This window comes from Pipistrellus kuhlii, unplaced genomic scaffold (assembly GCF_014108245.1).
Source record: "Pipistrellus kuhlii isolate mPipKuh1 unplaced genomic scaffold, mPipKuh1.p scaffold_m20_p_8, whole genome shotgun sequence".
Classification (NCBI taxonomy): Eukaryota; Metazoa; Chordata; class Mammalia; order Chiroptera; family Vespertilionidae; genus Pipistrellus; species Pipistrellus kuhlii.
Genome location: NW_023425584.1, coordinates 49514667 through 49537098, shown reverse-complemented (window position 1 = coordinate 49537098; position 22432 = coordinate 49514667). Strand labels below are relative to the sequence as shown.

The 22432-nt window shown below is 38.7% G+C and overlaps 1 long non-coding RNA gene across 1 annotated transcript; it reads left to right on the top strand.

The window, feature by feature from the left end:
* Window positions 1-2293: 2293 nt before the first annotated feature.
* LOC118711628 lies at window positions 2294-22205 on the top strand. The gene is made up of 3 exons (XR_004985763.1): window positions 2294-2314; window positions 21633-21640; window positions 22064-22205. It is a non-coding gene; the product is annotated as an uncharacterized LOC118711628 (long non-coding RNA).
* The last annotated feature ends 227 nt before the right edge of the window (window positions 22206-22432 follow it).

Sequence of the window (22432 nt, the reverse complement as noted above, 5' to 3'; positions counted from 1 at the left end):
GTGATTACTGGTAAGTTTCCGGTTTGAATGGGTGGCTATATGATGATGCCATTTACTGACGTGAGAAAAGCAAGAAAGGACAGTTTTTGGAAGAGAAAAATTAGGAGTTCCATCAAATATGTTTGAGATACTTATAGACATAAACATTTACATGTAAGACAATTGTGTCCATGCGTCTGAAATTTTGAGGACAGATGTGGGCTACAAAATAAAACTTTAGTATGGACATAATTTATCTAAGGAATTGAATGAAATCTCCTAAGGAGCAAGTGATTTTGACATAAACAAAAGGGCTTATGATAGAGACCCAGGGCATGCCAGTTTTTAGAAGTCACATGGAAGAGGGAAGAGTTAGCAAAGGAGATTGGACAGCCTGGTTTTTATAAGAGGAAAACCAGAAGAAAGGGTTGTCACTTGACACCTTTACAAGAGAGTCACTATTGTCTTTGAGCATTGCTGAAGGCACAATAAAAAGCAGACTGAGGTTTGTTCAGTGGACGTGACCCCATGGAAGTGAATGTACCTTTGGTAAGAGCAATGACTACACAAGCTGAATTGGGAGTGAATGGGAGATAATGGGGCAAGGAAGTGGGTACAAACAGCATGTGTAGAGATAGCCATTTTCAACATTTTGCTGTAAAGTGAATGGAAACAACAAGATATATATTTTTTTCTTATATTATTACTGTTAGCTATAATGATGAGTACATTATGAGGTCATAAAAATTAAATCCTTTTATTTTATCTTGGTCAGTTCTTTACCCAGCCCTTGATGTGCATTTCAGATCTTCACCATTCTTTTGGAGACCTTTATTCAACTTCTATTCCCTTGTCTCAGCAAATGACTTCACCTCCTACTTCATGGAGAAAATAAAGGTGTTCTTGATGAACTTATTGGAAACTTATAAATAGGCAGCTGTTCTAATTTCTTCTTTTAGAACAAAATGCCTTTCCTCTAGAGTCTAGATCATGGCTAAGTTCTGTTCTATTCCTTCCTTTCTCTGCCAAGAACCTATCTAATTTCTTATGTGTTCTCTACTTTTTTTTTGTTTTAGCTTCCACCTTTTTATAGTATATAAGAATTCTAAAGGCTCTCCCATGTTAAAATATATTGATACCAAAACATTTTTTCTAGAACTTATGTCCCTGTGATCATTTCATCTCTCTTCTTCTCTTTAAATTACACCTCTTGAAAGGAGTCTACATTTTTTTTTTTATCTGCAAACACTTTATTCCTTCTAACCAGTGAAGTCTTGCTTCTGCCTCTATCTTTCTGTAAAAATTTCTAGCAATAATCTCCCAATTACCAAAGCTAAAGGATACCTCTCATTCTTCATCTTAGATTTATAAGATGAGAATAAATTTTCATGGCACTATTATTAGAATTATTCAATTATTTTTGTAACTATTTCATTATTTAGTTAATTTCATTCCCCAGACTAGAACCTTCACATCCCCAGGTGATTTCTCAAAATCTGGGGCCTAGCAGACTGTCCGTCACCTTATAGGCATTTGGTAAATATTTGTTGAATAGATAAGTGGATGGTGGATAAAAACACAATCCTTGTCCTTAAGAGACCACAAAAGAGTTCACAATCTAGTGAGGAGTTGGCATTCTATATAACACACATGTGTTGGAAATTTTAAGAGTAGAAAATCATATGACATCCACTCAGCCCACACACTAGAATGTGAAATGTCAGTAAATTGCCATCTGTCATTCTTGACTAATGAATCTGTCTATAAATTTGAAATATTAAGTTTTAAATTTTGTTATAATTACTTCATAAGAAATAGAATATAATTTAAATAGTGGGTCATAAAAAGAAAGTATTTTGTAATAACTTCAATATATAAATTTAATTCTTATGTTTTGAAGGTAAAAGATCTGGATTTAGCCTATGTGAGGGTCTTTTATAGTATCATCAAGTGTCTGTGGATAAGAGAGCTATTGCTCTTCTAGCCCAACTATTTGTATGGTATAAAATAATGTTCTCCAGAAAGTTCTGATAAAATCAATGCCAGGAAACACCTGTGATAGGGAACATACTCCCTTTTATGGTATCCAATTTCTGAATTCTTAAAACTCTAAATTCTCCTTAGCATAATACCCTCTAGGTATTAAGTGAAACTCAGATGAAGACTAATACCATATGGTTTCATTTACATGTGGAATCTAAAAAAGCAAACAAATATTGTAAATAAAATAAAACAAAAACAGACTGATAGAAATGAAGATCAAATTGGTGGTTTCCAGAGAAGAGGGGGTTACGGGGTGGGTGAAAAGGTTAAGGGAAATGTAGTCAATAATATTGTGACAAGTTTGCACAGTGACAGATGATTATTAGACTTAGATGATAACATTATAAGCCAGGTAAATGTTAAATCCCTATATTATACATCTGAAACTAATATAATAATGTATACCATGAATATTAAAAAAAACAACCCTCTAAATTCTAAAAAAAAAACTAGCTTCAAGTAACTTAAATTGGTCCAATTTAACTATTTAAGATTGGCTGCTTTTAGCCACCTGTATTAGACCCCCCCCCCCTTTTTTTTGAAAAGGGGAAATATAAGGATTTATTGTGATGATTGGGGCAACAATGGGGGTCAATTGAAGGAGGAATGGCAAACATATAGTAAGTAGTGATATTAAAAATGTTGTGTAACTGAATAAAAAGTGTTAAATATTTTATTTATTGATTCATATAACAAATGTTTAATGAGTGTGTTAGATATTATGAGTATGGCAAATCATTTCACTGTTTTGACGACCAATAGCATTTCCTGAGTCGAGTATTAAAATGTGGATGGGTAGCAAAACAAGGGAAAGACATTTCTTTATTCAACACATTTTTGTAGAGCACCTGAAAAATCCAAAATGGAAAACAAAAACAAAAACACCAATAATGAACAAATGTAAAGATTTAGGGAAGATCCCAGCTCCTGTTGCTGACAGTTTCTGCATATATCTGGTAGCCTTGAGCTTTCATTTTCTTTGCATGAGCAAGGCACAAAATAAATACTATGACATGTGCAAGATGGAAATACAGAGACTCCCCAAATTTGAATCTCCCCAAAAGATGATGTATCAATGAAAGACTGAGGAAGAAAATAAAAAGTCTTGCTTTGTAAGAAGGAATGGCAAAGAAACTTGAGTTTCTTAGTCTTGGCTCTGAGAGATGAGAAAAAAAAAAGTTTTCTCTTACAATGTACTAGAGGCTCAGTGCATGGATTTGTGAGCTGGTGGAGTCCCTTGGCCTGGCCTGTGCCCTCTCCCAATCTGGGACCCTTTGGGGAAGTAGTAGTGTGTGAAGCAGCAGGCAGCCGATGAGGAGCCTGAGCCTGGGCTGGACATCACACCACTCCTCATCCCTGCCCTGCTGCGTGTGCTGCCACCACCCGCCTCTTGGTAACACTGCCACAGAGGCAGGAGAGGCTGGTGCCACCGCAGCTGCACAAGAAACCAGCAGTGAGCCTGGTTTCTTGTACCTGTCAGTCAGCTGAGCAGAGCTCCTGTTGTGGAAACACACTGACCACCAGAGGGCAGCTCCTGTGTCGAGCATTTGCCCCCTGGTGGTCAGTACACATCATAGAGAATGGTCAAATGGTTGACTGGTCGCTTAGGGTTTTATATATGTAGACTAGAGGCCTGGTGCACAAAATTCATGCAATTTGGGGTGGGGAGGATCCTTCAATCTAGCCTGTGCCCTCTCTCAGTCTGGGAGCCCCGTGACTGATTGTCCCCTGCAAAGGGAGGCCCCACCCACTGCTGTCAACCAGGTAGCTTGGGCCTGCTTCTGTGGGGCTATCACAGAGCACCCCCCCCCCCCCCCCCCCCAGCCAGTGGCCTGGGCCTCTCTCTTCAGGGCAATTGTGGGGTGATGGCAGGGCCACCTGACCAATTGCATCGCACCCACCTTGGCGGTGGCAGTCAGGGCTCTTGTGAGTCAGGAGGGACTGAGAGGTCAGCAGTTCAGCCCGCTTGCCAGTCCCCATCCACCCAAGCCTGCTGCACACACAGCCTGGTGTTTGGTCATCAATTCAGTTGTATTGGACATGATGAACCCTGGCTCTATATATTAGGATAACCACAAATAAGCGCAGAATCCATATTGCTGGTATCTCAAAAATCCCTAAGTGAGAGAGAAGTTTAATGTTGTTATGAGTTGAAAGTTTTCTTAACTGCCTGAAGGAAAATTTTCTTGAGAAATAGATCTTAATCCCAGCTTGCAAATACTTTCCATTCTTATGGAGTGAGTTTACAATTTGAAAAAAATAAAAAAAGAAATCAGCCACTGTGAGTGAGAGACATATCCTTTCAGCTCCCCCAAAATGAAACTAGGTTTACAAAGACCATAGACATTAGTATTTTTTGATATAGGATAGAAGATAAGTATGCATAATATGTTTAAAAAGTAAAAGTATAAATATATGAATGAACTAGAGACTATAAAAATGTACAAGCCCTAGCCCAGCTTGGCTCAGTGAATAGAGCATCAGCCCAAGAACTGAAAGGTCACAGGTTCAATTCTGGTCTAGGGCACATACCTCAGTTGTAAACTGGATTCCATGGCCTCGGGGAATATTGAGTATTATTATGATTGGGGATGCAGTCTCCCAGAATGGACTGCCTGGGTTTGGATATTGACTCTACCTACTGGCTAGCTGTATGTATTAACCTCGGGAAAGTCAACCTCTGTTTTTTGCTTCAGTTTCCTCATCTGTAAAAGAGAGGTAAAAATATTACCTAACTTAGGGGGTGATGGTGGTTGTGAGAATAAAGTATGATACAGCAATCAGCACACTTTGCATGTGACAACTATTTTTAAGTATTTCTATTTTTAAGACTCAAACTTATAAATTCTTTCACTTCTTCACCTTAATACAATATGACATCTCTCAACCTACCATGCATCTTGAAATAAAGGGTGTCTTTTGAGCTCTATAGTTATCCTCAAAAGTAAGCAAGGCAGACAAGATCCTTTTTCCCTCATGAGGTACCTGAGGCTCCATGAGCTCTGGGGGCAGTAGAACAAAGTGATGAAGAGATGCAGGTTTGTTCCCTGGCTCTGCATCTTTTGAATTACCATATCACAAGTAATCTGCTTTCCTCATGTGTAAAAGGAATTAATCATGATTCAACAACAAAACAAACAAACCTGAAACAGCTGTAAGGCTTAAGTATAAAATGATTCATAGGAAATACTATCTAACACCCATGGTAAATTATGAGTCAGCAAATATTGACTTTCTGTTCTTCATTTCCCCAACATTTTTATATTCCATGTTCTATGCTTTTAATCTCAAGTATGTAATTACATAGTTGACTGTGCTTTTCTGTCAGTTAGCATTGAGACACCACTAGTTTGTACATAATTCTAAACCAGAGGGTTTCATCTTATATATTTTATCGTTAATAGACCTGGGCTAGTAGCTAGAAGGTGCTTGATATATGACCAGATTTTGTTGTAATGTTTCAAACTATACCTAAGTCCCATTGCCTGTACAGAATGGAAAGTAATAGTAGGTGTTTTGGAAATGCTCATGTAATTTTCTCTTTGGATTGCAAGGACTAGATTTTTCTTTTTAAAAAAGCAGAATCTTTGTCTTTTCCGGATTTTAGTCTTCCTATCAAATGGATGATATTTCTGGAGCACTCAGTGTTCCTATTTGCATTAACTAGTGGTTGCTAAATTATTTTAAAATATCAGGCTCGCCTATAAAAACTGTGCCTTATGATGATTGGGATGATAATAATGCTGATACGTGTAAACGAGGCTGTTTGTATCCATTGGGAGTCTGCTGTGCTGCTGCAGACATTTCTCGGAGAGCTTGCTCTTTCCTGATGTATGTAGCTCATTTACTCTATGCTCTCAGTACTAAATTTTAGTAATTGCAAAACATCTGAGGAGCACGGGCCTAAGAAACCCACTCAAATGTGTTTTTAGAGCACCTCTGTGTTAGTAATTTTTTTTGAAAAATATTGTATTACTTGTTATTAAAAAAAACTGTGATTTGCAATTTAATTTGAAAAAATGCACTTACAACTTGAAAACAAATGGTATACAATTACTGTAAAGCTTTTTTTTTTTTTTTAATTCCAGAGCAAGTTCAACTGGGCAAAATAGTGACTAATATTGAATCAGTGGGCAAGAAAATGGAGAAAGAAAAGCAGAAGTACCATGGAAAGCCCAGGTAATGTGTAATAAGCTAACCTATAGAAAACATAATTTTATTCTACTTTGCCAATGTTCCCTGCCCAATTCTTGTGGTCTCTCAAGTTTATTAACATCCCATGCGTGAGGCTAATTTATCCTTCTGCTTGAGTCCCTCAAAGCATATCAATTATCAAAATTTTATTTTTTAGTTCAATTAACTTTTGAACTGGAGGATGTGTGAATAGCTAAGCAAACCATCTGGGTTTTACAGTGCATAAGCTCAAATCCAATTTGTGGTTTTCTTGAGAAAAATGCCATATTTTATGATAATATTACAGAAGTTTGGGGTTTTAATAGCTCATCTGCAACAATTACGGAACAGAGTTAAGTTAAAACTTTTTATTTTTTAATTTAATTTTTAATTTAATAATTTCAAGTTGTTCCTTTCTAACAGAAGTTTAATCTCATCCTACAAAACCCAGTTAGAAAGCCGACATTTTGAGTATTGCTTCCGTTTTCCAAAGGAGTAGGGAGATGGGTCAGTTACTTTGCTAAATTATCCGACTAAATAGCATCATCTTCTTCAAGATAATTTTACAATCATATATACAATTATTGGCCCTAAAGCTATAGGTTGACCTTCTAAAGGCCTTTTGACAATTTTGTAGGAACATTTATACTTGTAGGATGTAAATACTGCTCTGTTAAAATGTTTTTCTTTTTCAGAGCCTTGTTTTACATTATTATTATGACATGATCAGAAATATGGAGTGATTAGCACAGTTATAACTAAGAGAAATTTGAGAAAATGTTGCCATGGCAATACAGAATATCAATTGATCTTCCAATATTTATTGCTGCAAACTGTGCTTAATCCTAGAAGATCCTCTTGGCTAATGCATAATAAGATACTTAAGTTTGGAAGAGTGGGATATATGTAGAGTTTTAATACTGAGGTTTTGTTTTTGTCCATGATAAGATATTAATTGCAAAGGACCAAAATGATTCTACTGGAAATGTACCGGTTTATAAAAATGTTCTTTCTGCTTTAACTCAAGGCCCAGGTTGGTATAGCAAGTGGTAACTGTTAAAAGAGAGTTAATATAGCAATTTAACCAAATAGTTTAGAACTTCAGTCTAGCTGGTGTGGCTTAGTTGGTTGGAATGTCATCTCATATACTAAAAGGTTTGATCCCTGGTAGAGTACATACAGGAGGCAACTGATTGATGTTCTCTCACATTGATGTTTCTCTCTCTCTCCCTAAAAATTAGTGGGAAACATGACCTCAGGTGGGGATTAAAAATATAGGTTAGAATTTCAAGTAAGATTTTAATAACTAGAAACATTAAATAATTTGAAAACTTACTATTTTCAGTATATTTACTAGTATTTGGGGCCAATAACTCAAAGAAGAATAATGACTTAGGGACAAGTGGATACTTGTTAACAAGAAATGTGTTTATTTATAATGTTTTCCCAATGTCTTAAGAAAGTTGAATATCTACCAAATGATTATTATTTTTTCTGTAACTGGTAGAAGATAAAGTCTCTCTACACCAAATGCCCTATTTTTAATGAAAACATGTCTTGCTTAATGAGGAAGATCAACCCCTATGAATTAAGAGCGAGTGCCTATACTTCCAATGACACACAGCATGGGGCACATATGCCTGAACTTAAATCCACCCAGATTTCTAGCTACCTTAAGACACTAGCTTGTTTCCTTAGCAGTTAGCATCATTTTATTAATATTAGAAGTGTGGTGGAAATGCGAAAGGAAAGAAATAATTGTTTTGGGACATTATAGCTCAGGGTTTTTAAAAACCTTTGCTTAAATAGACAGATAAAATGCTATTACACTGAAATTTTTATTGAAATACTAGAGGCCTGATGCGTGAAATTCATGCAAAAGTAGGCCTTCCTTTCCCTGGCTTCCGGCACCAGCTTCCCTCTGGCACCCAGGACCCGGGCTTCCCTCCGGCTGCCGTCAGGCACCCAGGACTTGTGCTTCCTCTGTAGCCCCGGCTTCATCTGAAAAATTGTCTGGATGGGACAATTAGCATATTATGCTTTTATTATTATACAATAGTTTTCCACATAATCAAGATAAGGAAACTTAGCAACAGAAAAGAAAATGGAATTAGTCAGGAAGTCAGGTGGGATTGTTAACAGTGCAGGGCTAGGCTCTGGGGCTAATTAACATCAATTGACCAGCTGTTTGTGACACTCAAATGCTGTGGTACATTTACACCAGGGAATACTATACAGTGGTAAAAAAAAAAAAAAAAAAAAAAGCATCTCTTACCCTCTTACCCTTTGGGATAGCATGGAGAGACCTGGAGAATATTATGCAAAGTGAAATAAGCCAGTCAGAGAAAAACAACTTTGGCTTGATCTCAGTCACATGTGGAATCTAAAGAACAATATAAGATGATGAACCAACTAAATTCAGGGACATAGAATCATGGAACAGACCATTGAAACTCAGAGAGAAAGTGGGGGTGGGTGGGAAGAGATTAACCAAAGAATTTGTATGCCTATATGCATAACCCATGGACACAGCAATAGTGTGGTGAAGGCCTGGGATGGGTGTGGGTTCGAAAGGGTAATGGGGACAAAAGAGGGACATCTGTAATACTTTCAACAATAAAGATTTAAAACAAAAACAAAACAACAACCAAAACCTAGTGCCCAGGGGTTTAAAGTAAATAAAAAAAAGTTCCTGTTCAAGACAAATGGACCCTATGAGAGCAGTTGTATGTAAACTTCTTATAATTCCCCTGAAGATGCCTTGAAAAATACTATTTTTTAACATGTTAGGTAGGCCATAAAAATATTAGTCCAATGAAAGAAATTTCTTTGAATAATACATGAAGAACTAGGATAGAATCTTTTAAATGTATGATTTATTTCATTTTCCCCAAATTATCTATGTCTGACTTGCAGAGGGAAAACAAAATTAAATACTTCTGCTTTAAAAAATATATATTTTATTGATTTTTTTACAGAGAGGAAGGGAGGGGGATAGTCAGAAACATTGGTGAGAGAGAAACATCAATCAGCTGGCTCTTGCACCCCACTTACTGGGGATGTGCCCTCAACCAAGGTACACGCCTTTGACCAGAATTGAACCTGGGACCCTTCAGTCCACAGGCAGACCGATCAGGGCAATACTTCTGCTTTTTAAAAACTTAAGTTCAAGGAAGTGAAATTCTTTAAAGTACCTTTGAATTTTAACTTCAAAAATTAATATCATACATTAACATACTCTTTTTATGACAATAATGATAAATGGGAGTATATTCTAAAGGTTGATTTTCCACTAAGGAAATTCATTTGCTACTCACTCATTTATTAAAGAGCATTTTTCAGTTGATAATATTTGGTGCATTTGAAATATAACATATACATTTTTAAAAATATATTTTGATTTTTTACAGAGAGGAAGGGAGAGGGATAGAGAGCTAGAAACATCGATGAGAGAGAAACATCGACTAGCTGCCTCTTGCACACCCCCTACCGGGGATGTGCCCGCAACCAATGTACATGCCCTTGACCCAAATCAAACCTGGGACCTTTCAGTCCTCAGAGCCAAACCGGTTTCGGCAACATCTACCACTGAGCCAAACCGGTTTCGGCAACATCTACATTTTTAAAATATATTTTTTATTGATTTCAGAGAGGAAAGGGAGAGGGAGAGAGATAGAAATATCAATGATGAGAGAGAATTATTGATCAGATGCCTCTTGCAAGTCCCACACTGGGGATTGAGTCCACAGCTCTATCATTTCAATTTAATGTTTGTAAAATATTTTGCTTAAGAGGAAGAATTATGGTCCACCTTTAGAATCTTTCATTAATAGGGAATAATTTTTTAAACATGCAGTTAGTAGTTCTAATTTGGAGCTTTGGCTCAGGGTTTTAAAAAACCTTTAACCATGAATCAGCTAGAAGAAAGCAAAACAAACTATGACTAATTAGTTTATCTTGGCCCAGTTCTTGGTGGCATACAAATAAATTCTAGAATCTCAAATGGAGTTGTACAAAATTGTCTGAATAATTACTTATTCGACTTCTTATATTTTCCCTTGGCAATGTGACTTTGTTATATTAGAGGTACTTCAGATCTTCACCAGCATGAGTGTGACCACATGAGTGATGACTAGACCAGTGGTCGGCAAACTCATTAGTCAACAGAGCCAAATATCAACAGTAAAACTACTGAAATTTCTTTTGATAGCCAGATTTTTTAAACTTAAACTTCTTCTAACGCCACTTCTTCAAAATAGACTCGCCCAGGCCATGGTATTTTATGCAAGAGCCACACTCAAGGGGCCAAAGAGCCGCATGTGGCTCGCGAGCCGCAGTTTGCCAACTACTAGACTAGACTAATGGGTCTTATAAGTTAGTCATTTATTTACTATTTAATGAATGCCAACTATATGTTTAAAGAATCATCTATATTTTCTTTGAAAGAATTATGTAGTTTAAAAATACATAAGAAAATGGAAAGTTTGCATTTCTAAACAGGGACTATTAAATAACTCGAAACTCTACCTTTATGTTTCTAAAACAGAATGTTGGACTCACAGATCTTCCCCAACATCAAATTTGGTTCGTCCACAGCACTCAGAGCCCGCTCTTCCACGTGGCTTCCAAAAGAGGGCGGTGAGTCTCATTGGATAAGTGTGGGTAGCAGTGATTTTCATTATTTTGCATTCATTTAAAATGCAAAGTGAACAATCATTTCATTTATATCTCATTTCAAATACTGTGTCAAAAAGAGATTTCAGAAATAGCTACTAATAATTTATTAGCTCCTTTTTCCAACTTCAGAAATTGGGCTTTTTGATGAGTATGAATTTTGAAACTGTTAGGAAATTATAAGGATGCATTTTTTAAAATAAATTTTAAAGTTTCTCAATAGTTAAACTATGCATTTTTTTAAACCACACAATTCTTTAAAAGAAAATATAGATGATTCTTTAAAATTCCTGAAATGTGATTGAGAATACTCTTTGGAACTTGGTGAGCTACTTGAAGACCTAGGGACTTTTGATTCAAAGAAACTATTTTGTGTATTCTTCCTTCTTTTAAACTTATGACTCGTACTTAAGCTTCAGGCTGTTGTTAAGAAAAAAACTCTTGATTAATTTTGGGAGAAAATTTTGAAAAATTTCCAAATGAGTGCCTCCTTGGGTTATCAAGTCGCTTTTACATAAAATTATCTTATGCAACTATAAATTTACCAGCCTTGATTTATTTGGATTATTATAGAAGGGATTTCAGCATCAAGTGGAGGCTCATGAAACACATTTTCATTAATCTAACCAATTTCCCCCCAATCTATTAATATATTTGTGAATATAATATTATAATCTTAAACAGATACAACAGATTAATATTTTCTACTAGAGGCCTAGTGCACAAATCCGTCCATCGGTGGGGTCCCTCAGCTTGGCTGGTGATTGGGGCCAATCGGGGCCATGGGAAATTGGCCAAGGGGAGGGGCCACGGCAGGTTACTCGGCCTGATCAGGGCCATTGGGGCTGGCCAGCCAGGGGACGGAATCATGGGATGTTGGCTGTGAGAGCACACTGACCACCAGAGGGAAGCTCCTGCATCGAATGTCTGCCCCCTGATGGTCGGTGTGCATCATAGTGACCGGTCAACCGGTTGACCAGTTGTTTGTTGTTTACTGTTTGGTCATTTGGTTGTTCAGTCATTTGCTTGCTTAGGGATATATATATATATATATATATATATATATATATATATATATATACTAGTCTAGAGGCCCAATATATGACATTCTTCATGCACTGGGAGCAGGGTGGTCCTTCAGCCCAGCCTTTGCCCTCAGGCGATGTCCAACTGCTGGTTTAGGCCTGCTTCCTGGTTGTTGCGCAGTTTGATTGATTTGCATATTATCCTTTACTAGAGACCTGGCACATGAATTTTTGTACCAGTGGGGTCTCTTGGCTTGTGGGATCTAGCTGAAACCAACTCTCCAACATCCCCTGAGGGGTCCTGAATGCGAGAGGGCAAGGGACTTCACCAGTGCACAATTGGGGCTGGGGAAGGATGCGGGAGGTTTGGCCAGCCAGGGAGGGACTGCTGGAGGGCTCTAGGGCATGTCTGTCCTGTCTAACTTAGTCCCCAATCGGCCAGATTCCAGCAGTAAGCTAACCTACCAGCCAGAGCATCTGCCCCCTACTGGTCAGTGCACATTATAGTGAGCGATTGAGTGGCCTTAGCATATCATTAGCATACTACACTTTGATTGGTTAAATAGCCAACTGGTTGATTGGACACTTAGCATACTAGGCTTTTATTACATAGGATTATATAGGATAGATATTATGTTGCTCCATAGCTTAAATTATTTTAAGGCTTGATCAGATAATTTGAGGCCCTGAGGTAGTAGAATAATGCATGGGTCTCAGTTGAGTCTAGAATTGAATGCATATGTGAAGAAGTAAATGCTGTAAAAAATTCTTCATAAAGCATAGGTTTAATGGATAGATTTGTTTTAATAGGTAATAACCTTGAAATCTGACAACCCTGAAAGCTGGGACTTACAGCCCTTAACTACCTCATAAGTGAAAGTCCTACTAAATCTGTGACATTTATAATTTATCCAGGATCATCCTAAAAGTTGATGGGAACCTGATTTAAAAAACCATCCATTTAAGACAGGGGTCCTCAAACTTTTTAAAGTGGGGGCCAGATCACGGTCCCTCAGAGAGCTGGAGGGCCGGACTATATGAACTACTAATTCCTACTGTAACACCTCGGCTGCGCTCACTGCCCAAAAAACCTGGCGGGCTGGATCAGACTCCTCTGCGGGCCGCATGTGGCCCGAGGGCCGTAGTTTGAAGACGCCTGATTTAAGATAAATTGCGGGTGTCTTTCCTTTATGGAGGAATTTCTTAGCTTATTGAGAAGTTCAGGAATTCTCATGGTTTTAATCAGAATATATAAATTGATTTAAGCCTTATTTTCCCATATACTCAGAGCTTACTCGGCAGGGGCTTGACCAATATTTGCTTAATGCTAAAGAAAAGGTAAAGGCCTTTCTAAAATATGCGTTGAGAATGAATCCCCATTAAATTATGAGAGGAAGGCTGGAAGAATGGGAAGTCACAGATAAGATATGTTTTGAAATTTTCTAGTAATTGTATATGTACAAAACTTTTCTGCTGAAATATTTACTAATAGAACCATAGCTTCATATAAACTGAAGACTCCTACTTATCACAGTGATAAGTAAATGGCTCATATTAGGCATTAATAAACATTAGTTTAATGAATTAATGAGTAAAGGTAAATTAAAAGAAAAATCCACTTAAGTGGAATATAATTTTTTATGTATCTGTGTGTCTGTTTCTGCATATTAGACAAAAATATTATAACTGCTAAAAGAAAATAAATGGGAAAAGTAAAATCCTATAATCCTATATAATAAAGAGGTAATATGCAAATTGACCTTCACACCCTCACAAGATGGCAGGGGCATTAGTGAGGGACGACCAAAAGACTGAACAAGCAGGTTTTTGGGAGGACCAGGGATTGGGCCTAAACTGGCAGATATCCCTCAAGGGGTTCCAGATTGAAGAGGGTACAGGCTGTGTGGAGGGGACTCCCTCCACTCCCCCATGCATGAATTTTCTGCACCAGGCCTCTAGTAACAGTAAAAAATATTAACATACAAAACAATAGGACTAGCCAGTAACTTTTAGTTCTTGTTTACTAATTTTATGTAGACTGCAGATATACCATTAAAATACAAAAAATGTTATGCAGCTTAGTTTATGTGCTTTAAAATCAAATTGTTGGGCAGATTATTAGTTTTATGATATGTCTCTTAGTACTCATATAACTTCCTGGGGAGTTGGAAGGTTGAACATGCTGAAAGTGTAAAAAAATTGCAATAAAAATCTTTATTTCCATATGCTATAGGGTAGCTATTCTTTTTCCCCCTTAAAATGAAATGTATTTTTAATCAAATAAGAGTGGGAATTTCATCACTGCTTTGTGGTATGTGAGGTTTTTGTTTTATTTTGTCTTGTTTTCAGCCAAACCACTTCTTTTCATAATTGGAACATATTTTTAAAATAAGGGCAGAAATATCTGAAGGCTTGTGACCAGCAATTTATTTATGTAGGTTATTAGTAAAATGTGAAATGTGTGGATTTTCTTTTTAAGTAACCTTGGTGTGGTCCTGACTTTGCGCCTTGGGTGAAAACTAAGGAATAATTTTTATGTGCTTATTAATTTTTTAGTTCATTTTAAGGCTATTGTCTAAAAATTTGCACAACAGGGCTTTTTCTTCACATTATTATTAGAACTCTGTTTAGTAAGTTACAGCTTCACTGAATGTCTGAGACAGTCACTGAGGCATACTTAGTAATAGAATGTACTTAGTAATAGAATGAAATTTTGAGGAAATGTAGACCTGGTGGTTTCCTCTGGGATGTCTGGTAATTTACTGGCTCTTAAATAAAAATTGCCCGTTTAAAAATAAAAAATAAATAAATAATTCTTACTAAATGAAAAAGGAAAGGCAATTAGAATGTAGGAATTAAGGCAAAGTCATTATTTCTGTCCATTTGACTTATATGTCATCCTGTATAATTAAAGCCTAATTTGCTAAGTGCTTGGTCGTCTGTCTGTCCAACCAATAAAAGTGTAATATGTTAAGGATATGCTAAGGGTGCTCAATCGCTTGCGATGACATGCACTGACCACCAGGGAGCAGATGTTCTGATTTGTAGGTTAGCTTGCTGCTGGGGTCTGGCCAATCAGGACTGAGTGAGATGGGCCAGATATGCCCTGGAGCCCTCTTGTGGTCCTTCCCTGGCTGGCCAACCTCCTGCATTCCTTCCTGGCCCCAATCATGCACTGTTGGGGTCTTGTGGCCTGGCCTGTGCCCTCTCTAGGACTACTCGGAGGATGTCGGAGAACTGCTTTCAGCCCAATCCCCCTCAATGCAGGAGCTGGCTCCCACAGGGAGAGTGCTGCTCAGCCAGAAGCTGGGCTCATAGCTGGCGAGCACAGCAGTGGTGGTGGGAGACTCTCCACCTTTGTGGTAGGGCTAAGGATGTCTGACTGCCAGCTTAGGCCTGCTCTCCACCTGCAGAACTTGTTCCTAAGCTGTCAGTGAGACATTCCCCAAGTGCTCCCAGACTGTGAGAGGGCGCAGGCCAGGCTGAGGGACGTCCCCCTGAGTGTACAAATTCCATGCAGCAGGCCTCTAGTTATATATAAAACTAGGGGTCCAGTGTGTGAATTCAGGCACCTTGAAAGGAACTGTGGGCTTTAAGGCTGTGGTGGGCACAGGAGAGGGTCTTGGCCCATCCTCTGTGCCCATGCCCAGCCCCTCCTGCTTCAGCCCCCAGACCAATGTCTGCGGGCAGCACCACTCCTGCCACCACTGCTCCCAATGCACTGATGGCACTCACCTGGCTCATACCTGCTGACAGCATGGAGTGATTGGGGCTGGTGCCATCAGTGTGTGTGAGTGATAGGGGCTGGTGCCAGCAGCAGGTGCGAGCAGGGCCAATGTGGGTAGTGGGTGCAAGTGGCAGCTGCCGGCCCTGATCGCCCCTTAGGAGCAGGGGGAGGTGGAGAAGTCCTGAGGGGTGATCGGGCCTGGCAGCTGTCACTCTCACCCTCTTTTTGGCACTGAGCGATCAGAGCTGACGCTGGGCGTCGGCATCAGGTGTGAGAGGCAGCTCTGGCATGGGCAGCAGATGCAAGCACCAGGTGAGAAGGCAGCACGTGGGAGCAAAGCATTTTCAGTAACCACCAGGGTCATGCCCAGATGACAGCATCCTGCCTCGGTCTGGTGCCCCTGTTCACTTGCTCCACCATTCTTCCTCGGCTGACACCTTCCATGTTCTGAGCTCTGCCACCTGCTGCCGACGTCCACCATGTTCTGCATGCGACTACTGGTGGTCAGCACATGTCATAGTTACTAGTTTCTTTGTTCAATTGTTCTGCCATTCAGTCTATTTGCATATTAAGGTTTTATATGTGTAGATGTACATTATATATCATTATATGAATCTATACATCTACACTAATAAAAGAGAAACATGCAAATTACCATCACTCTGCTATACCTAAAAGCCAATCAGAGTGAGTATGCAAATTAACCTGAAAAGATGGCAGCAGCCTTACCCTCCAGCCTCTCCAGGCCTGTGGAAGTTGGAGAAGTTAGGTGCCAGCATCTGAGGCTGGCTGCAGCCATGGAGACCAAGAAGCTGCCTGCCCCATTATTCCAGGCTGCAGCCAGCAACAGAAGCTTCATGTCTGCCTGCCCCATATCCTGGGGGTGACAGAGACACCGGGTCCCAGCACCTGAGGCTGTCTGTGGCTCAGGAGATGGAGAAGCCGCCCACTCTGCAGTCCTGGGCACCAGCACTTGCAGCTATAGCCCAGGAAAAGCCACCTGACCACCATTCCCTGTGGCTGTAGCTGGCCTGGGCGTCTATGACTGACCAGAGGGAGGAAAGCCTGGATCCCAGATGGCTGTGATCAGCAGAAGAAGGGAATTCTGGGTCCCTGATGTGAGCTGAAGCAGAGGTGGATAAGGGCAATCAAGCAGGCAGGGAAGCAGTTAGAGGCAATCAGGCTGGCAGGCCAGTGGTTAGGAGCCAGCAGTTCTGGATTGTGAGAGGGATAGCCCACAGCTGGTTATCTCCTGAGGAGTCCCAGATTGGAGAGGGTGCAGGCTGGGCTGAGGGACACCTTTCCCCTCTCCCCCCCATGCACATGAATTTCATGCACTGGGCCACTAGTTATATATAAATGTATATGTCTTGCACTGCTTGAAGCCTTGCCTTTTAAAATCATATAACAGTGATTAAGAGTGAAGGCACTGGAATTATTTTAGTTACTCCATTGAGGTTAGAGTTTCTGCCAGTTTTCATGTAATGTATACAAGTTAATCACCCATTGATTTATTAGTTCAATAGGGAATAATAACAATACCAACCTCAAAGTTTTTAGATAATGCTCATAAAGTATGTAATATATATCCTGATGTTGAATAAAGTTGAGTTATAATTATTAGCTATAATTCTCTAGGTATAAACTATAAATCATAATAAAAAATCTGGTGATGGTGGTCTAGTTTTGAACCTATCCTAAAGGGAATATTACCAGCAGCACAAGACACACTGACTTACACTATCACAGCTTAAACTCTGGAAGTGAGGTTTTTGTTATTGTATAACACAATCACTGTGGCTTTCCCAGGTTTCAGCTGTTTTTGCCATTGTTATGGCAGGCATTGTGTTTCAGACCTTGAATCTACCTGTTTACCCCCATAGTTCAATAAATTCGGAAGCTTACTCTTTAACTTGTATTACTCAAGAGCCCCTTTTACTAGTAATTTGAAAACTTTCTCCCCATCTTTATGGTTCTAAGGGAGGGGTGGGGAACGTCTGGCCCATGGGCCATATAAGACCCAAGCAATCATTTGGTCTGGCCCTGCCAAGGCATTAGGGATGAGTCAATTAAATGTTTGTCCAAATATAGCAGGCTAATTTTTAAGCTGAAAATTTTGTATGGCCTGAGAATGATGTTAGAAATACCCAAGGGGCCCTTGGCAAAATAAAAGGTTCCCCACTCCCGTTCTAAGGGACTAGGAGCATGGCATACATGCTTTAACAGACTTTTTCCAAAGTAAGCTCTGAGTGAAGGTAGATGTGTCAAAGAAGCCCACATTGCTCTACATAAGGATGAGCTCTCCTTGTGGCCTGGTGCAAGACCCTTTAATTTTCTGGACTTTACTTTCATCACCTGGAAACCTCAAGAAAAGAATGAAACTGACCTCAACAAAAGGGATGTAACGGCTAGAAATTTTTCTTTTTCCTGTATGGCTTCTCAGATATTAAAACCTCTCATACATAATTGTGGATCGGAGAAAAGAAGATAGGTCCACAGACTCTGGTCTTGGCAAGAATTTTTTTTTTACCTGTTCTTACTTTTCAAGTTCACAGCCTTGAGACCCTTAGGATGAATCTCTTTAAGCATTTTTCTTTAATTCTGTCACCCATCAATCTCGACAAGACACCTGGGATGTCAGGTCACCTCTTATCACCAAAACCCCATTCACTCTTGATACAATTCTGTATGTCTTTTTACCCTTCCCATTCCTGACTCCCATGGACTGTTCTCCCTGAATTCATCACCAGGGACTAGCAAAAATTCAAAGCATTACTCTCTTCTAAGGGTTTTCTTCATCCTTATGGTCTAACAGATATCCGGGCCCTGCTCCTAACTACGAGGATATTTCTTCCTTTGCTGCTCTTCAGGGTGGTTGGTGATGGTCTTCTCTCCTATGCCTCACAGCTCTGGCATTGGAGATGGGAGTGGGTGTTACCTCTTTATTCCTCATACCGTTTTCAGACCATCTCCCTTCCTCTTCCTTTGAATTCCTGGCTTTGAATATCATGTCATCAAATGATATCCTTCATTGCCTCTCCTTCTTACAGCCATCTATTGATTTGTATCCATTCTCTTATATCTTAAACATTTTTGTCCCCAGACCCTTTCAACTTTCTCTAGCACTAGTCTTACAATAACTTTGTCATTTTGATATCCAAATAAATAAGCCCTCTTACTCATTGGCTTCTCAATTCCCTGGCATCTTTTCCTTCCACCATACTATATTTATTCTCTGATAGATGTGGCCCAGAAACTTTTGAAATATTTTTTAAAGTTTTGTTTTGTAGAGCACCACTATTCAACCCGTTCACCTCTAAACCAACAATTAAAACAAAAACAAAAAACAACTCTCATTGGGAGTCTTGGGGCCCCTAACGCTCATAAGAGGCGTGGCAATCAATTTTTGAATTTCTTCTCTACCTATATTCATTCCTTTGGTAATTCACAGCTTTAAGTACCATTTATATTCTGATAACTTCAAATTTATATCTCCTGGTTGGTTATTCCCTTGAACTTCAGCTCACATTCAACTGCTTAATCAGCATTTCTGTATAGACTTTCAATAAGCACTTCAAAACTAATATGTCCAATTCAGAAACTTTTCACTTCATGTTCTCTTTGTCTGGAAAGCTCTTTCCTTGAGATGTCACAGGCATCACTTCACTACTTCTAGGCTTTATCCAAATGTCTCCATATCAATGAGGACATCCCTGAATAGCCTGTCACAGTAGCAACCGTACCTCCAGCCCCATGTGCCTCACCTGCTCTGTTTGGATCTCTAACATTTAAGGCATCAGGACATATTGTCTATTTTACTTTTCTGATTTAGTCAGCCTCCTCCGGCTAGAATGTAATTTCCATGAATTCTAATAGTTTTGCTTATTTTTGCTACCAGACCCTTTAGTTCCAGACTCATTCTTGGCACATAAGGAGTGCCAAGTGTTGGGTGAATGAACATTCTGCTATTTTATTTCCTCAAAGAGTGGTATCAGGTTTCATATTTATTTTTCTGTTCAATAAGGAAGGTTATTTAATTTGTTAGAATACATACTTTCATCCATGGAACTCAAATATACTGTTTTCATTTTGAGTGAAAACAACAGCTGAAAAAATATAGGTCTGTATGTGTGTGTTTCTGAAAATATGGTGAACAACCATGTAAGGAAAGAATCCTGGGTTGTAGAGCACCTAAAAAATCTAGTTAAATATTAAAAAATAATTTTAAAAACTTGACTGAACTGGCAAGACATCATAAAAATAATAAAATGAGAACATTTAAGAAAGTCTGACTCTAGAGGGGTTTAATGCTCTTTTTAATTTTTTTAGGGCTCATATCTATTCCTGGTAGCCTAGAATTTTCCTAGGTAAGAAAAAAAATAGTAAAACATTTTCATCATCTGTCTATCTATCCACCTACCTATCAACTACCTACTAACCAAAGAAATCTATAGATTCAATGCAATTACTATGAAGATACCAATGATGTATTTCACAGAACTAGAACACATAATCCAAAAATTTATATGAAACCACAAAGACTCTGAATAACCTCAGCAATCTTGAGGACAAAGCCGGAGGAATCACACTACCCTGTAACCAAAGTACACTACAAGGTTATAGTAATCCAAACAGCATGGTTCTAGCATAAAAGCAGACATATAGATCAATGGAACAAATTAGAGAGCCCAGAAATAAACTCACATCTACATGGTCAATATTTGATAAAGAAGGCAAGAACATACAATGGGGTAGAGATAGTCTATTCAGTACATGGTGTTGGGATAATTGCAAAAAAACACACACACAACCACCACCACCACCACCACCCTACCACCACCATAAAAAAAAAATTACCCAGATACATGCATAAAAAGAACTAGACAAGTTTCTTACACTATATAACATAATAAATGCAAAATGGATTAAAGACTAAATTTAAAACTCAAAACCAGAAAACTCAGAGAAGATGTAATAGGCAGTAATATCTCAAACATTTCTCATAGCTGATATATCATCTTAGGCAAGGGAAACAATAGGAAAAATAAACCAACAGAAGTACATCAAATTAAAAAGTTTATTCACAGCAAAAGAAACCATCAGCAAAATGAAAAGTCAACCCAGAGAATGGTAGAACATATTTTCCAATGATACTTCTGATAAAGGATTAATATCTAAAATTTATAACGAAGTCATATAACCCAACACAAAAAAAATTAAAAATGGGCAAAGAATCTGAATAGAACTCCTCCAAAGACTACATACAGGTGACCAATAGACATATGAAAAGATGCTCAATATCAATAATCATTGGAGAAATGGAAATTAAAACTTTAGTGAGATATCATCTCGCACTTGTCAGAATGGCTATCATCAGTAAATCCACAAATGACAAATATTGGCAAAGATGTGGAGAAAAGGGAACCCTCATGCACTGTTGGTGGGGATGCAGATTAGTGAAGCCACGGTGGAAAAGAGTTTAAAGGTTTATAAAAAATAAAAAATGGAATTCCTTATGACTCAGTGATTCCACATCTGGGTATGTATTTAAAGAAACCCAAAGACTAATCTGAAAGAATATATGCAATATATGCACCTGTATGTTCATTGCAACATTATTTACATTAGTCAAGCTATGCAAATAATCTGAGTGCCCATAATTAGATGATTGGATAAAAAGTGGTAGCATATATATGCAATGGAACATTACTTAGCTATAAAAAATAATGAATTCTTACCATTTGCAATAGCATGAATTGACCTAGAAAAGATACTATTCTAAGTAAAATAATTCAGTTAGAAAAATACAAATACCATATGATTTCACTATAAGTGAGATCTAAAGAACAGTACAAACAAAACAGAAAAGAATACACTCATAGTTACAAAGAACAGAATAATGGTTGCCAGAGGGGTGGGGGGGTTGGGGGACTGGGTGATAAAGGTGAAGGAATTGAGAGGTACATATTGATAGCTACAAAATAGTCATGGAGAAATAAAGTGCCACATAGGAAATATGGTAAACAATCTATACTAATAAAAGGATAATATGCTAATTAGAGCAGACGTTTTCCGGACGTCCTTATGGACAAAGCCACAGTGGCTGCAAGGCCGGGGTTCAGACAACCATGAGCCCCAGTGGCTATGAGGGCCTAGAGAAGGCAGCAAGGGCCGCAGCTACAAGGCCTGGGGCTCAGGCCTCACAGCTGTAGGGGTGGCAGTGGCAGTAACAATGAGTGGGTAATGGGGGTGGCACCTTCCCCTGATCAGTGGGTTGCCTCCTGCAGTGGGAGGGCAGACTGCGGCTTAGGCCTGCTCCTTGTGGAGAGAGGGCCTAAGTCATCAGTAAGACATCCCCTGAGGGCTCCCAGACTGTGAGAGGGGGAGGCCCAGCTGAGGGACCCCACTCCAGTATACAAATTTTCATGCACCAGGCCTCTAGTATTGTAATAACTATGTATACTGCTTGTTGGATACTGGAAATATGAGGGGGAGCACTTTGTAAAGTGCATGATTATCTAACCACTATGCTGTACACCTGAAACTAATACAAACTAATATGAAATGTAAATCATAATTAAAAAAACATTTTAAATATTCTTAAAAATCTAGTGGCTGTATAAATTAATTTTTTTTATTTCAACTTTAATAGAGTATGTTCATTTCATTAATTGGACATAAATGTCCATTATTTTCTCCCAATGACAGAGAATTCTCCCCCACGTACCAATGTAGCAACTCTTCAGCTTCTTCACCTGTCTATCCTATCAGGGGTTATTCAGTAAATTAGTCAGCTTGGGTTGAAAAAAAC